Genomic DNA, 15,985 nt, shown 5'->3' with positions numbered 1-15,985 from the left:
GAAAGAGTACAATAGGTGAGTGGGGTGATGAAGAAGGTCAGAGAGGAGGGTGGAGTGGATAGGTGGAAAGGAAGATAGGCAGGTAGGACAAGTCATGGGACAGTGCTGAGCTGGAAGTTTGGAACTGGGGTGAGGTGGGGGAAGGGGGAATGAGGAAACTGGTGAAGTCTACATTGATGCCCTGGGGTTGAAGTGTTGAAAGGCGGAAGATGAGGCGTTCTTCCTCCAGGCGTCGGGTGGTGAGGGAGCAGCGGTGAAGGAGGCCAAGGACCTCCATGTCCTCGGCTGAGTGGGAGGGGAGTTTAAGTGTTGGGCCACAGGACATTGTTTTTACCTAAAAATATGAGCTACTTTTCGACAGACAGAACAGACAAACCTTTCTCGTTCCACAGTGAAATGCCAATGATATCCAGATCCTGATGACTCCACTGACTGTAGAAACCTGCTTTTGAGCTCCCGGTCTCAATTATTCTCAATTAATATCTGATAAAAAAAATCACAAGACAAAGGTCACAGTCAGTGCAAGATGAATATCAAAGACAAATATTTCCCTGGTATGTGTCTGATGTGTAAATGCTCCTCTTCAAATCGCCCCGCCCCCACCTAGGAAGAGGACATGTCCATGCGCCTCGCTGTACCTTGCCCCCAATAAAGATGGTGGCCATAACCCAGGACCGATCATTGCCTGAGGGCCACAGACATTTTCCCATTTGCTGCAAACGTGGGAGCAGGAGTTTCTAATTCAGGACTAGCGACCTGTACAGAGTGTAATTAAACCTCTCCCAGTCTAAACTGATACATTTCATTCGATTTCCGCCGACACTTCCCCTTTCCCGTTTCCACCTCCTTCACACACCAAGGGTCATTCTGGTACCTGTGACCCGTCCTTAGATCCGATTGTAGGAATTCTGAATTTTCCCAGCTCCCGTGTGGAAACAGGGCCATCAGCCAAACAAGCTCACACCCAGCCTCCGATGATTATCCCACCCAAACCCATTCCACGACCCTATTACTCTACATTTCCCCTGACTAATGCACCTAAACTATGCATCCCAGAACACTCCGGGAAATGTAGCTGGGCCAATTTACCGAACCTGCATATCTTTGGACTGCAGGAGATAGGGGATAAAGAGTAAATAATAGGTTGAGATGGAGTGCAAAGAGAGACAGGAACATGTGGACAGACAAAAGAGTGGATAATGATCTTGCTGGAAGGGTGCACAGCTGTTAATGGAGGGGACAGGAACCTGTGTCTGGCAGCATCTCAGTGGAGGTGGTGGAAATGGTGGCTGATGATCTACGTTCTGCTGCAAAAACAGACCCTGAGCTTCCAGTTGCCTGCCACTTTAACACACGAGCCTGTTCCCTGGCCAACATCTCTATCTCAAGCTTACTGCAGTGTTCCAGTGAAACTTGATGCAAGCTGGCAGAACCCTCCAAAAACATACCAAATTGCCTCCTCTTTCAAGGATTCACAATTTCCCCTCCCATGTGGTCAACAATGCTCTCCAGTGTAGTTCCTCCACTTCCTGCACCTCTACTCTTGAACCCCACACCTCCAACGCAACAAGGATAGAACCCCCCAGTCCTCACCTTCCACCCAGATACAACACATCATCCTCTGACAGTTCCACCACCTTCGATCAGACCGCACCAGAGATATATTTCTCTTCCCACTCCTTTCAGCATTCCACAAAGGCCATTTCCTCTGCGACTCCCTCATTAGATCCATGCTCCCCACCAACCCACCCTCCACCCTCCACTCCCAGCACCTTTGCTTGCCAGTTCAAGAGGTGTAAAACCTGTGCCCACACCTTCACCTCAACGTCAATCCACGGCTCCAAAGGATTCTCCCACATCCAGCAGAGATTTCCCTGCACGTCCAGATACCTCACCTATTTTATCCTTTGCTCTCAATGTGGTCTCCTCTACATTGGGGAATCAGAACGCCAACTTGATTCAGAGAACATTTCTGGAACACATGCACCAAACAACTCCACCACCCTGTGGCCGACCACTTCAACGCCCTCTCCCACTCCACCAAGGACATGCAGGTTCTGGGCTGCCTCCATCGCCAAATCCCAGCCACCCGACGTCTGGAGGAATAACACCTGATCTTCCACCTTGGGACCCTTCAACCACACGGCATCAAGGTTTGCTCACCTCCCCTCCCCCCACCTTATCTCCGATCCAACCCTCCAACTCGACACTGGCCTCTTGAACTGTCCCACCTGTCCATCTTCCTTCCCAATTATCCACCCCACCCTCTCATCATTACCTCCCATCTACATCGACCTATTGCCTTCCGAGTTCCCATCCCACCAACCCCACACACCCCTCTTATTTACCTCTCAGCCCTCTTACTTTTGGAGAGCTGATGAGTGAAGCAGCCTCCTTTCAGCATTTACAATTCTGTGAACATTTCATTCTGAGCCCTCGAAGGAAAATCAGGGCAGGGTTTGTAAAGAGGTCAGATTGAATGAGGGTCTCAGTGAACAAAAGTGAGACACAAATACAGAGAGGTTTTGGGATGGATTGAATCAAATGTTATCAATTTGCACGGCTGCCAACATTACAGAAGTTACAAATGGGACTGATCAAGAGAGTGGAATTAGAGCAGCAAATAAATCTTAAACATTTATGCAGCTAAAGGGGATACTGGGTAAAGATACCACAGTTAGTGCTGATTTCATTCCAGACACACCGGCCAGGGCACACTTCCGTGCTGTGTCTACCATATTGATCTCTAAGATTTTTGTTCATTTGAAGTGTTTCATGTTCAGATAGTCCAGAGAAGACAGTTTCATTCTCCTCAATGTCTTCTGCCAAGGCAATGCTGCTGTTAGAATTCAAGTCGCTATGGTGTGTTACTGGCTGCTTCAAGGACTGGAACTGGCAATTGAGACTGAAAGGTTACTGTATAAAATATCTTCAATTGTATTGCCAGCTTGCCAGACACATGAGGGGCTTTAGAAAAAGAACTTAAATGATGGGCACTGAGTGTCAGAGTGCCTACTGTTGTGGGGACATTCTGTTCAGATACAATCTATTGGTAATTGTTAGAATTGACTTATCCTGGCTCCAGAGAAGTGGTCAGAGCATTATAACGGTCATCAAAGATGGTAACAAACTTCCCAGAGGTTACAAATCGTAAATGACAGAGTAGGCATGAGTTCTGCTGGTAAAAGTGTATAAATTTATTCAAAATGGCTCCAATTTACTTTCAGAAACAAGTGAGAGAAAAGCACATTCCTGAGGTCTTTACATTAGTCCAAATTTAGACATTCAGCAGAGCTGAAGGGAGAGCTGGTGTTGGGAGTTGTCGTAATGATAGGGAAAAACTTGTTTCACAGACAGAGAGAGTTCACAGATGGAAAACTCAGCTTTAACATCACATCAACTGCAGAGTCGTCCAATTCTGCAGGTCCTGGTCCTTATCAGTAATATAAAAAGGGGAAAGCAGCATTCCTAGCTCAGAGAAATCATTCCCATGTTAGGCAGCTGGTCGAATATTTAACTGGTCATGTGATCTGGGAAGACACCAATGTAACGGGACCAGGGCGAAGCTGTGTAAATGTGGGGACTGTGGGAAGAAATTTACTTACCCTTCCCAGTGGGACACTCACTGACACAGTCACACTGGGGAGAGGCTGTTCACCTGCCTCACGTATGGGAAGGGATTTACTCGATCTTACAATCTGCTGAGGCACCAGAGCGGGCACAATGGATTTAGATCCTTCACCTGCTCCGTGTGTGGGAAAGGATTCACTCAGTCCTCTGATCTGCTGAAACACCAGCGAGCTCACTCTGGAGAATGACCATTCACTTGCTCCCAATGTGGGGAGAGATTCACTCAAATGGACCACTTGCTGAGACCCCAGTGAGCCCACACAGGGGGAGAGGCCATTCAGATGGTCAGTGTGTGAGAGAGGATTCAGTGATTCATCCTGACCCCCTGAGACCCCAGTGAGCCCACACAGGGGAGAGACCATTCAGATGGTCAGTGTGAGCGAGGGGATTCAGTGATTCATCCTGACTCCCTGAGACCCCAGTGAGCCCACACAGGGGGAGAGGCCATTCAGATGGTCAGTGTGTGAGAGAGGATTCAGTGATTCATCCTGACTCCCTGAGACCCCAGTGAGCCCACACAGGGGGAGAGGCCATTCAGATGGTCAGTGTGTGAGAGGGGATTCAGTGATTCATCCTGACTCCCTGAGACCCCAGTGAGCCCACACAGGGGAGAGGCCATTCAGATGGTCAGTGTGTGAGACGGGATTCTGTGATTCATCCTGACTCCCTGAGACACCAGCAGGTTCACACTGGGTAGGAGCTGTTTCCCTCTCTGTGTGACAAGGGATTTGCTGAGACTCAACACGACTGAGGGCCCAGTGAGTGCTCACAGGGAAGTGGTCATCCCCCTGCTCCGTGTGGACTGCAGGACTCTGATTCTGATGTTACTGTCCATCAGAGTCAGGAGTGGACCTTGTACATGATGACACTGCTGGAGTATTGATGTTGTTGTTAACCACATTAACTGGGCTGGAGTTGACTGAATTTATATTGCCACTTTCTGAACCTCTGGGTGTCTCTCTGGGCAGTAGGTCACCACAAACAGCAATGTGACAAGGAGCAGGGTTCATCTGTATTGATTTAAATTGTGATCATAGCACTGCTGTCTCACAGCACCAGGTAAAAGGTTGGAGTCCAGCCTTGGTCAACGGCCTATGTGGGGTATCCACATTCTCCCCATAATAGTGTGGGTCCCCTCCATGTGCGCTGGTTTTCTCACACAATTCAAAGATATGCAGGTTAGGTGGATCGGTCGTCATAAATTGTCCACAGTGTTCAGAATTTGCAGACTAAGTGGATCAGCCATGGGAAATACACTGTTACAGGGATGGAGTGCTCTGGGCGGGATGTTCTTCGAATGGTCGGTGGGGTTTGATGGGCCAATGCTCTCCTTCCACACTGTAGGGATTATATTCTATGATTGAGGATAAAGAATATTCTCAGGGTCTCCTTGGAAGAGGAGCATGTGGTGTGTATCAATGCTCTCTATGCCATTAGATAGAGGTGGGCACCACAGGGGATACAGTGCATTATCTCCACCGCCACCCCCACCCCCTCACCCCCAACTCTACTTTGATTTAGTCCCTTCCCACTCTGTCACTTGTAATGGTTTGCTTTGCCCATAATGGGTTTTGTTTGTAAATATTCAACTGATGACACTGGTGTGCTCCTGCTGGTGATTATATGTTAACAAAAAGCAAAATAATGGAATAATGATGTTGATGGTGGGAAAGTTGCTCAGCTGTGTGAGATAACACTTCAGGGTAGGAGAAATGGGAGAAAAATGCTTCACAGCTCACAGAACAAGAACTGAAATTAGTTAAATCAAACCAGAGAGGAAGGAATATTTCCCTGGAGTTTGAGTAACTGAAAAGTGATGGGGTCCGGGAGTAGGCAGGATTTTGTTTAAAGGGCATTTGAAATTTTAAAAACTGTTATATGCAGATAGTTTCGATTCTTTAAGTTTTATTTATTATGGAATAAACTTGTACTTTTAAAAAAAAACAAATTCACAAACCTGGCGTTAAAGACAAATGTTAAATAAAATCCATCAAACTATCCCTCACTGAAAACAGATGTGGAAGTGCAATCTCCTGCAGAATCCCTGCCCTGACTACTTCTTCCTACCTGGGGCCATTGGCTATATGCGTACCTGGGAGATAGCAGCAGGAGAAGGCCATTCGACCTTTGAATCTGGCTCCACCATTCAATGGGAAACAGCTGACCATCCAGATCAGTCTCCTGTTCCTGCTCTGTTCCAATCCCCTTTCATGACTTTACCACGAAGAACTATATTTCAGTCCTCCTTGGGCTTCACTGCCTTATATACCAGTGATGTTGCTGTGTTATTGCTGGGTGTAGGCAGGGGTAATGTGATGGTGCTGCTTCCTGGAGGACACACTCAGCGTCCCTCATCATCCTGCAGTAACATCAACTGGGTTTCAGCAACTAGAGATAGAACCCATTTCCAGGATATGGTCATCACTTGCTCAGCCAGCATTTATTCCCCATCTCTAGGTACCATTGAGAAGATGGTCGTGAGCTGCTGTCTTGAACCATTCGCAGTCCATTTGGCGCAGATAGACCGACAATGCTGGGAGGGAGAGTGTTGCAGGATATTGGTCCAGTGATTCTCCATCTTTGGTTCTTCAAATACTGGTCAACTTAATCACAATCTGCACATGATTTTGAGATTTCAGTCTGCAAATCTTCACCGTCTCGCACCCTGTATAAAGGAATATGCACAGATTAGAAATTCAGAACAGACTATTCTAGTTTCTCTGGAATATCTTTTTCCCCTTTCTTCCCCCGAAGCTGTAACCCTCCAGTCCACTTACTCTCTCCTACCATTCTGACTCTGCTGCCCCTAATGAACACCCTCCCCATTCTCATGGAGTTACTGATAAACAGATCCATGCCATCACTTCCTGTCCCTGGTTAGACTCTGCACCCTTTCTGGGTTCACTTCCTTTCCCTTCAGTTGTTGCAAGACAATAATATAAGAACAGAATGAAACAGACAGAAACAGAAAGGGAGGTGGCACATCCTGGACAGAAGAGGAACCTTAAGTCTGGGAGAATGAGTCAGATTCTTCCTTGTTTCCCATTAGTTTATTCCCAGCATTACAATGAACTGGGGATGGAGAGTGGTCCCACGAGGGTGTAGTGACACTCTGACCCCCCAACTGATCAATACTACAAGCAGATACGTTCCTCCTCTAGCCAATCACAGTGTGAAATACTTTCCCCTAATTACCCCAAAACACGTGCTCCAAAACCTGCCAACATTCTGCACATGTACAGTGCCGGGTTTCCCCACACATGTATTGTCCCTGCCTCAGGGATTGTGGGAGTTTCAGTCCCCATGAAGTCACTGGAGGCCTGTCTCTGGAAAGTGAATGAAATGTGTGGGGTGGAAGGGTGTTATGTATAGGATCCCCATTCAGACAGACAAGGACATATGGCTTGTCACTGGGTTTTACTGAGACATCTGGTTAGACATCCCAATTTCTGACGTAAGGAATATAGATTCAGTCAATTGCAGGGTGGAGGGGTCAATACGGGGAAGCAGTTTTAGGCAGAGGTGGCTCAGTGACTCGCACCTCAGCCTCACAGCTTGAGAGATTCTGGTTTGATTCAACCCTTAGGTGACTGTGTAGAGTTTACACGTTCTCCCAGTGGCTGCATGGTTTTGTTCGGTGTTCCAGTTTCTTCCCGAAGTCCAAAGATGTGCAGGTTAGGTGGATTTGCCATGCTAAACCACAGTGTCCATGCATGTGCAGGTTAAGCCATTAACCATGGGAAATACTGGGAATGGGTGACTCTGAATGGGATGCTCATTATAGGATTGGTGTGGACTCGATGGATGAATACCCTGCTTCTGCACTGTAGGGATTCTATTCTATTCTCATGAAGAAGAATGTACCTATCTTGATGTGTTGTGAATCTGTGGAATTCCCTATTCAAAACGCAGTGGATGCCAAGACAATGAGCAAATTTAATGGACAGATACAGATTTTTAATTTGCAATGAGCTGAAGGGTGAGAGAGACAGAGAGAAGGCGGGAAAATCCAGCTGAGACCGAGGTGAGCTCAATCATCATGGTATTAAATGGTGGAGTTGATTCGAAGGGCTGCATTGCCTCTCCTGTGCCCAGCGCTTATCTTCTTACGGTAATAACTGGAAAGCGGAATCAAAACTCACCAACTTCACCAAAGGAGATTTTCGGAAAATGTCGGATAGTCAAGTGGAATAGTATTCAAAACTGAGATAGTGAGGAAGTGTGTAGAAGATAATGATTTTGCAATTTTAAACTGAGGGGTAACAGTGATTTATGGTTATAGACTGTGTGGTACATTCACACTGTCCAGAATACTGTTTTGTGAATATCTATTCTGCAATTTATTACAAAGCCAAGGTCACTGATAATGAAAACCAAAACACCCAGGAAACATCGCCTCACCTCGTAATCTAACAAAAGACGCGTGATATATCTGGTTGAATTTAGAACACAGATGGAAAGCGGGTAGATTAAATCCAGTACTAAGATCCTGTGCTTAAACAAAGAAGACTACAATAGGACGAGGCAGGAGTTGGTAATGTAGACTGGGAGCAAAGACTTTACGGTGAGATAGTTTACAGATAGTGGAGGAATATCAAAGTAATTTTTCGAAGTGCTCAGCAAAAGTTTATATCAGTGAAAAGGAAGGACTGTCGGAAAAGGAGTAATCTGCCGGGGGTGTCTAAGGAAATAAGGGAGTCTATCAAATTGAAATAGAAGGCATACAAATTGGCAAAACCAAGGAGAAATTAGGAGATTAGAAAAACTTCAAAGGTCAACTGAAAGCTTAATGGGATTGGGTATAAATAGTGATGAGTAGCTATGCCCAGGGCCAGAATAGCAGTTTACACTGTTAGAGGGAAACCTATTGTTTGGGGAACATATGGCCTCTGTAATTGTTGAAGCATTTAACAGTTACCAGAGAGATAATCCTGATCAAATTAAAAATCACAGCACACCCCAAAAACTTGTACTTCCAAATAAACCTGTCGGACTATAACCTGGTGTTGTGTGGTTTTTAACTTTGCCCACCCCACCCCAACTCCGGCTCCTCCACATCAGAATCCTGACAGACAGCCCCACTGAAACTGAAGCGCCTGTCAGGTACTTGAGGGAGCCACGGGGGGTGTGGGGGGATGGGGTGGAGTGGTGTGTGGTTTAACCACAGAGTTGAACTGAACTAGAATTTTTAACTGTTGTTGCCATGGAGATAATCCTGAGAGACAGTCTCTATGTAAAGTCACAAATCACAAAGGTAGAAGAATGGGAGCCGTACATCGGACCTGATCCTGCCTAAAGGCGTTTTGCACGTAAAATACCCAGGTAACGACCACGTCTCATCAATAAATACTCAAAGAAGACCTCTCAGAGTTCTGTGCCTTGTAATTCCTATCCAGCAGGGTTCAGGAAGATGAGTACACAGCAGTCAGTCTTCACAATGGAGGATACGAAGAACATGCCAGTAATTGATAAGGAGACTGAGGAAGGTGAGGACCTAGATAATAACCATTATCGTGAAAGAGTTAGAGCTGGGCAAGCTAATGGAGTTAAAGGTACACAAGTCTCCTTCCCCTGATGGATTACATCCCAGGATACCAACAGAGTTAGGGGGACAAATAGCAAATGCACTTACTTACTGCATCCTACAGCAGAGACAGGCCCTTTGGCCCAAGCCGATCAGAATGCCCTTCCATGCTAACCCCATTTCCCTGCACTTGGCCCACCTTCCTCTGAAACTTTGCTATCCATGTATTTGTCCATGTTTTTACATGTTGTTAGTGTACCCGCCTCAACCACTTCCACTGGCAGCTCATTCCATATGCGTACCACCCTCTGTATAAAACAGTTGCCCCTTAGCTTCCCTTTTATTCTTTCTCCTCTAACCTTAAACTGATGCCCTCCAGTCCTTGGTTCCTTGGGAAAAAGACTGAGTGCATTCACCTTACCCACGCCTCGCATGATCTTATACACTTCTATAAAATATTCCCCCTTGGTTTCCTCTGCTCTAAACAAAAAAGCCCTCACTTGTCCAACCTCTCCCTGTAACTCAGATCCCTGAGCCCTGGCATCACCCTTGTAAATTTCTTCTGCACCTTTTTCAGTTTAATAACTGAATAATAATAGTTTAATAACATTGCGTTCATCACTTTTCCAGTGTTTCCCCATGGCGCTGGAACAGACATGACAACGCCAATGGATTACAATCAATGATCAATAACTTACCCCGTTACAACAATCCCATTTTCATAGTTTTTTCCATGATGCAGGTATCCTTTTGTCTTTCTGGTTTCATGGTTAATTGCCCTCATACAAAACCAATCTATGGCTTACCTCTTCCAGGGAAATGTGCCATGATTTTTTAGACTTTCAAGAACCAATGAAATCTCTCTCCACAATCCCCACGCTAACATAGACTTCACTGTCTCAGTACTTTTTTCCCCAATCACACTGAGATTTGAAATATTCGCCCACGGACAGAATGCACCACCTTTCCATCCAGATGAAAAGGCCAATGATATTCAGATCAGCACGGATCAAGTAACTATCAAAACTGAACATGAAGTTCAATTTGAATTTCTCAACTGCAAATCCCCCCTTTCAGTACTCTACAGCAGTGAAAACAGAAAGTGCTGGAAATCCTTAGCAGGTCTGGCAGCATCTGAAACGCTGACAGATGCAGGAAACATTGCAGCCTTGAAGAAGTGGTTAGATTATCACACCAGGCATGTGCGCTTGGTGGCCAGTATGTAGAAGATGGGGACATTGTGTTCAACAGTTTTATACCAGAGACTCTGACCTCATTTGATTCCATGTTTCTCTGCGATTCCCTCTTTTTCGGAAGTAGGCAGGAGTGGGAAGCAGTGGAGAATGTAAATGATGGGTGACCTTCCCAGTGAGAGGATTCGTGTACAGGAGCAGGGATCCCTTTCTGGAAGGGCCTTGGTGAGACCACACCTGAAGTACAGTGTATACCTTTGTTCCCCTTTCCCAAGGAAGGCTCTCCTGGTTATTGAGACAGTAAAGTAGGGTCACCAGCCTGAGTCCTGGGATGTGGAGATAGTTATGGGCTGCAGATGCTGGAAGTCAGAGTTTATACAATGTGGATCTGGGGAAGTGCAGCAGCTCAGGCAGCATCACAGGAGCAGGATGGTTGATGTTTTGGGTCGGAACCCTTTGTCAGCCCTGATGAATAGTCTTGACCTGAAACGTCACCTTTCCAGCCCCATCTTATTCATGCTGGTCATCAAGCACCTATTAATTCTCGTCCCACGTTCTGGCACTCAGCGTGTAACCGATATTGTAGTGCCTGGTGTGATCATCTCAACACTTCTTCAAGGCTGCAATGTTTCCTGCATCTGTCACCATTTCGGATGCTGCCCGACCTGCTGAGGATCTCCAGCACTTTTTGTTTTTATTGTGGATTTCCCCCATTTTGCTCAAGCACTTCGAGTCAGAGAGCTGTACAGCTCCATATTTTGCTGACTATAATTCCTGGGATGTCAGGACTGATGGATGAAGAGGGACTCAATCTTCATTTCATCCTCCTTTCCTTTGGCTTTCTGAGCTGCTGACTACATCACTAATCTTCTACCTCCCATTCCCTGTCCTGAATCTGACCCATCTAAGCCTACACTTTAGTTCCCATCCCCCTGTTAGACTCGTTAAAACGACACCAATGGGACTGGCAAAACACTCCACCAGGAGATTTCTCCGAGCTTGCCCAGGGGTAACCGGTCAGGCTGGTACAGGACCCACCCAGAAACGGTCCCAGTGCCGGAAGAATCTAAACCCTTCTCTGGTCCAACATTTCGCCAGTCACACGTCCAACTGATCTGTCCTCTTATTCCTGCTCTCACGAGCACATGGCACTGTGAGTAAGTCTGACATTATTTTATTTCAGGAGCTACATTTTACTGTATCCCTGATCTCCCTATATCCAGCTTTCAGGATCTCATCCCTTTGTTAAGTGATGTCATTGGTATCAGTGTGTTCCACAACCACTGACTTTACCCTCCAGCTGCTCCATGATAATCGCGGATCCTGGCACCAGGGAGGTAACATACCATCCTGGATTCATGTCTGTGGCCACAGAAGTGCCAGCCTGTACCCCTGACCATTGAATCCCCTGTCACTATAGCCCTGCCACTGTCTTTCCTCCGGTTCTGTACAGCAGAGCTATCTGTGGTATCATGAACCTGGCTGTTGCTGATTTCCCGAGAAGCCACTCCACGCATTCACCCCCAACAGAATCCCAAGCAGGATTCAGTATCTTTTTGAGAAGTGGATGATCACTGGGGATTCCTGCACTGCCTTCCTGAGCCTTTTATTTGGTTTGATGGTCACCCATTCTCTTTCTGCCTGTGTAACCCTCACCTACAGTGTGACAAACTCACTAAACGTGCTGTCCATAATATTCTCAGATGACTCCACAATGAGTCCACTCATAACTCCAGGTCTGAAAAGCAGTTTCCCAGCAGCTGTAGGTGGGCCCACTTCCTGCACACATAGCCATCAGGGACACTGAAAGTATCCCTTATTTCCCACATTGTACAAGAGGAGCACACCACAGGTCTGAGGGCTCCTGTCACAACGTCTCTCTAGATTCAGCTAATTACTCCCATTAAGAGAATTTAAAAGAACTTTCAACCTTCCTTCACTTCAAACATTTCCATTATACATCAAAAGCCCCGATCTTTATTTAAGCTCATACATCATATTTCAAAAACTTAACAAATACTCTGCAGATATCACTTACAAATTGGCTGTTCCCATTGGGACCATGTGAATTTCTCAATGGCCTGAACTAAACCAGAGTTTCAGCTTCAACTTCTCCCTGTCTCACCTCCCTCTGTTTACACCCAACTCCAAAACGCACTCATTAAGTCAAGCAACACTCAGTACAGCCCTGTCATTTTCATTGTCTGGTCACACCTACACTGCCCTCAGTCTCCTGTCCTGTCCCTATGCATCGCAATGGGAGCTCAGGGACAGCATCTCATCTTTCAGCTCAGCCCTTTGTAACCCCAGCGTCAACATGGACCTCAGCAGTTTCTGGATGAACAGACAGTTGTCAGAACCTGGAACATTCCACCTGAAAATGTGCTGGAATTTGAGTTCACAAAAAATTTTAATGAGAATTTTGCAGGGAGTTGAAAATTAGGAGTTTACAGGTTAACATCATGAAGTGAGTGATTGGGACTAAATCTGACAGTTCCTGCAAAGAGACTAGGTATAATTTAGATAATTCTGTGCTCCCACTCAGGCCAAATCGCCCATGGGGGATTCAACCACAAATGTGAACATCATTCTGCACCTTGCTTTACAAAAGTATTGAAGATATTTTCCCAGAGACAGAACAGACAGCCCTTTCTCCTTCCACAGTAAAATGCTCATGATATTCAGAGCCTGATGACTCCGCTGAGTGCAGAAATCTGCTTTTTTGAAATCCCGTCCTCAATTATTCTCATTTAATATCCCATAAAGAGAATTCACAAAACAAATCTCAGCCAGTGCAGGATGAATTGGAAAGACAAATATATCTCTGGTATGTGTCTGATATGTAAATGCTCCTCTTTCAAATCACCCCTCCCCCACCCAGGAAGAGGACATGTCCATGCACCTTGCTGTACCGTGCCCCCAGTAAAAATGACGGCCATAACCCAGGACCTATCACTGACTGAGGCCCACAACCGTTTTCCCATTTGCTGTAAACATGGGACCAAGAGTTTCTAATTCAGGACTAACACCATGTACAGACGTGTAAATAAAACTTCCCAGTCTAAACTGAATCATTTTCTCCCGGTTTCCGCTGCCACTCCCTCTTCCCAGTTTCCGGCTCCTGCACACAACAAGGGCCATTCCGGGTCCAGTAACCCTTCCTCAGAACCGATGGCAGCTGGGAAAATTAGACTCCCGACAGTGTGGAAACAGGCCATTCGGTCCAACAAATCCACACTGCCCCTCTGAAGAGTATCCCACCCAGACCCATTCCGCTACTCTGTTATTCTAAATTTCTCCTGAACAACGCACCTCACCTTCACATCCCTGAACACGACGGGAAATTTAACTTGGCCAATTCACCTAACCGACACGTCTTCGGACTGCAGGAGATAGGGGTAAAAGAGTAAATAATAGGTGGGATGGAGCGACCCTTCAACAACTTGTCAACATTTACTCATCTCCTCTCCCCGACCTTATCTCAGATCCAACCCTCCAACTCAGCACCGCCCTCAAACTGTCCCATCTGTCCATCTTCCTTCCCAATTATCCACTCCATCCTCTCACCATTACCCCCACCTGCATTTTCCTATCGCCTTCCTAACTACCTTCCCACCAGCCCTACACACCCATCCTATTATCTGTCCTCTTCCCCACCCTCACATTCCTGAAGAAGTGCTTAGGCCCAATATGTCAACTCGCCTGCTCCTTGCATACTACCTGACCTGCTGTGCACATCCAGCGCCACACTTTAACACAAGCTGGAAGAACATCACCTCATCTTGTACCTGGGGACCCTTCAGCCCTCTGGCCTCAATATTGGATTCCATAATTTTAAGTCCTAAGCCTCCTACGTACTAGTGTCCTAGCCCCCATCCCATAGACCAGGCCCTGTTATTACATCGCCTGCAATTACACACTACCTATGGTTAGTCACTAACAGTCTCCATAAACAGCTATTCACCCTCCCCCAGCCAGATCGTTATGCACTCATTTGTCCAACTGCTCCCATCACGTTCTTTGGAATCTATCACCCCCTATCATTTACACCTTAACCCCTACCTTCTGCATATAAACCAACATTGTTTCTCAGGAACATCAGTTCTGACAAAGGGTCATTGGATCAGAAATGTTAACTTTGACTTCTCTTCACAGATGCTGCCAGACCTGCTGAGCATTTTCAGGATCTTCTGGTTGTTGTTTCTGATTCACAGCATCCGCAATTCCTTTGGTTTTCATTTACTGGGAGTTTATAATTCAGGTCTAGCAGCCTGCATCGTGGGTTTATCAACCCACCTAGTACACAAACTCAATTTCTCTCCCAGTCTCTGCTGTCTCTCCCACTCTCTTCACACTCACTGGGTCCCCCCTCACAGTGACATTGCACCTGCACAGCTCATGGTCACGTGTTGGCCTGCTGGCCACACCCCTCATTCACTCCCATTGGCGGGAGGATTACACCAACTCCCCTATTGGTCTGAAGCTGCCATCAATCAGCCGGGTCCCTTTGTGACTTGAGTGGTAGGAGGCTGAGGGGTGACCTCAGAGGTTTATAAAATCATGAGGGGCCTGGATGGGATACAGAGACAAGGCCTTTTCCCTGGGGTTAGGAAGTCCAGAACGAGGGGGCATAGGTTTAAGGTGAGAGGAGAATGATATAAAAGAGACCCAAGGGGCAACTTTTTTCATGTGCGTGTATGGAATCTACTGTCAGGGAAGTGGTGACAGCTGGTATAGTTCCACCATTTGAAAGGCAGCTGGATGGGTATATGAATGGGAAGGGCGTAGAGTGATATGGGCTAACTGCTGTCACATAGGACTAGATTAGATTGGGATATCTGGTCGGTGTGGACAGGTTTGACTAAAGGGGCTGTTTCCTTGCTGTACATGACTGTGGCTCTGCCCTGGGATGAGCTTCATCATTCAGTGAATGGGGCAGTATCACAGAGCCCAGGGCCTGGGGGTTATTCAGCCCATTGGGGCTGTACTCTCTCCATCTGGAGATGCTGCCAATCTGCCCTTTCTCCACTCCCATTTACCAGTAGCCCTCCACATTTATCCTCAAATAGTTAAATTCCAAATCTTTTTTGAAAATAACAAAAGCTGCATCTAGCTGTGGTTCAAGCTTTTCCAGATGCTCAGAACCTACTGAGTAAAATAACCTTCACATTTTTAACCTGCATTATTTGCCAATTACCTGAAAGTAGTTACTAAAAATTGTGACAATAAATTCTCTCAGTGTTTCTGTAAATTAAATATCCTGGAAACAAATCTGTTTCTGGTTGAAATGACTGATTAAGCTTCTCAGCTCCAAGGAGAATTGTCAGGTCTTTTGCTAGCTCTCCATAAAAGAGAAATCTATCTTAATTTGAATTTATTAGTGTCATAGAGATGCACAGCACAGAAACAGACACTTGGGTCCAACTAGTCAATGCCGCCCAGATATCCTAAATTAATCTCGTCCCATTTGCCAACACTCGGCCCATATCCTTCTAAACGTTTCCGAAACACGTACCCAATCAGATGCCTTTTAAATGTAATCCTACCAGCCTCCACACTTCCTCTGGCAGCTCATTCCATACACGTACCATATTCAGCTTGAAAACATTGCTCTTTAGATCGCATTTAAATCTTTTCC

At 46.2% G+C, this 15,985-nt stretch overlaps 1 long non-coding RNA gene across 2 annotated transcripts in view; it reads right to left on the bottom strand.

Annotated features, from left to right (window-relative positions):
• Window positions 1–15,985, bottom strand: part of LOC140471720 (uncharacterized) — a 49,978-nt gene that overhangs the window by 13,283 nt on the left and 20,710 nt on the right. For both annotated transcript variants that reach the window (XR_011957203.1, XR_011957204.1), the window contains exons 5-6: window positions 5,723–6,295; window positions 377–483 (exon numbers count right to left, since the gene is read on the bottom strand). This is a non-coding gene — a long non-coding RNA (uncharacterized lncRNA). The remainder of the gene's footprint in view (window positions 1–376; window positions 484–5,722; window positions 6,296–15,985) is intronic.

Source organism: Chiloscyllium punctatum, unplaced genomic scaffold (genome assembly GCF_047496795.1).
Source record: "Chiloscyllium punctatum isolate Juve2018m unplaced genomic scaffold, sChiPun1.3 scaffold_155, whole genome shotgun sequence".
NCBI classification, from domain to species: domain Eukaryota; kingdom Metazoa; phylum Chordata; class Chondrichthyes; order Orectolobiformes; family Hemiscylliidae; genus Chiloscyllium; species Chiloscyllium punctatum.
The sequence above is the reverse complement of the archived record's forward strand: the minus strand, read 5'-3'. Positions and strand labels throughout refer to the sequence as shown.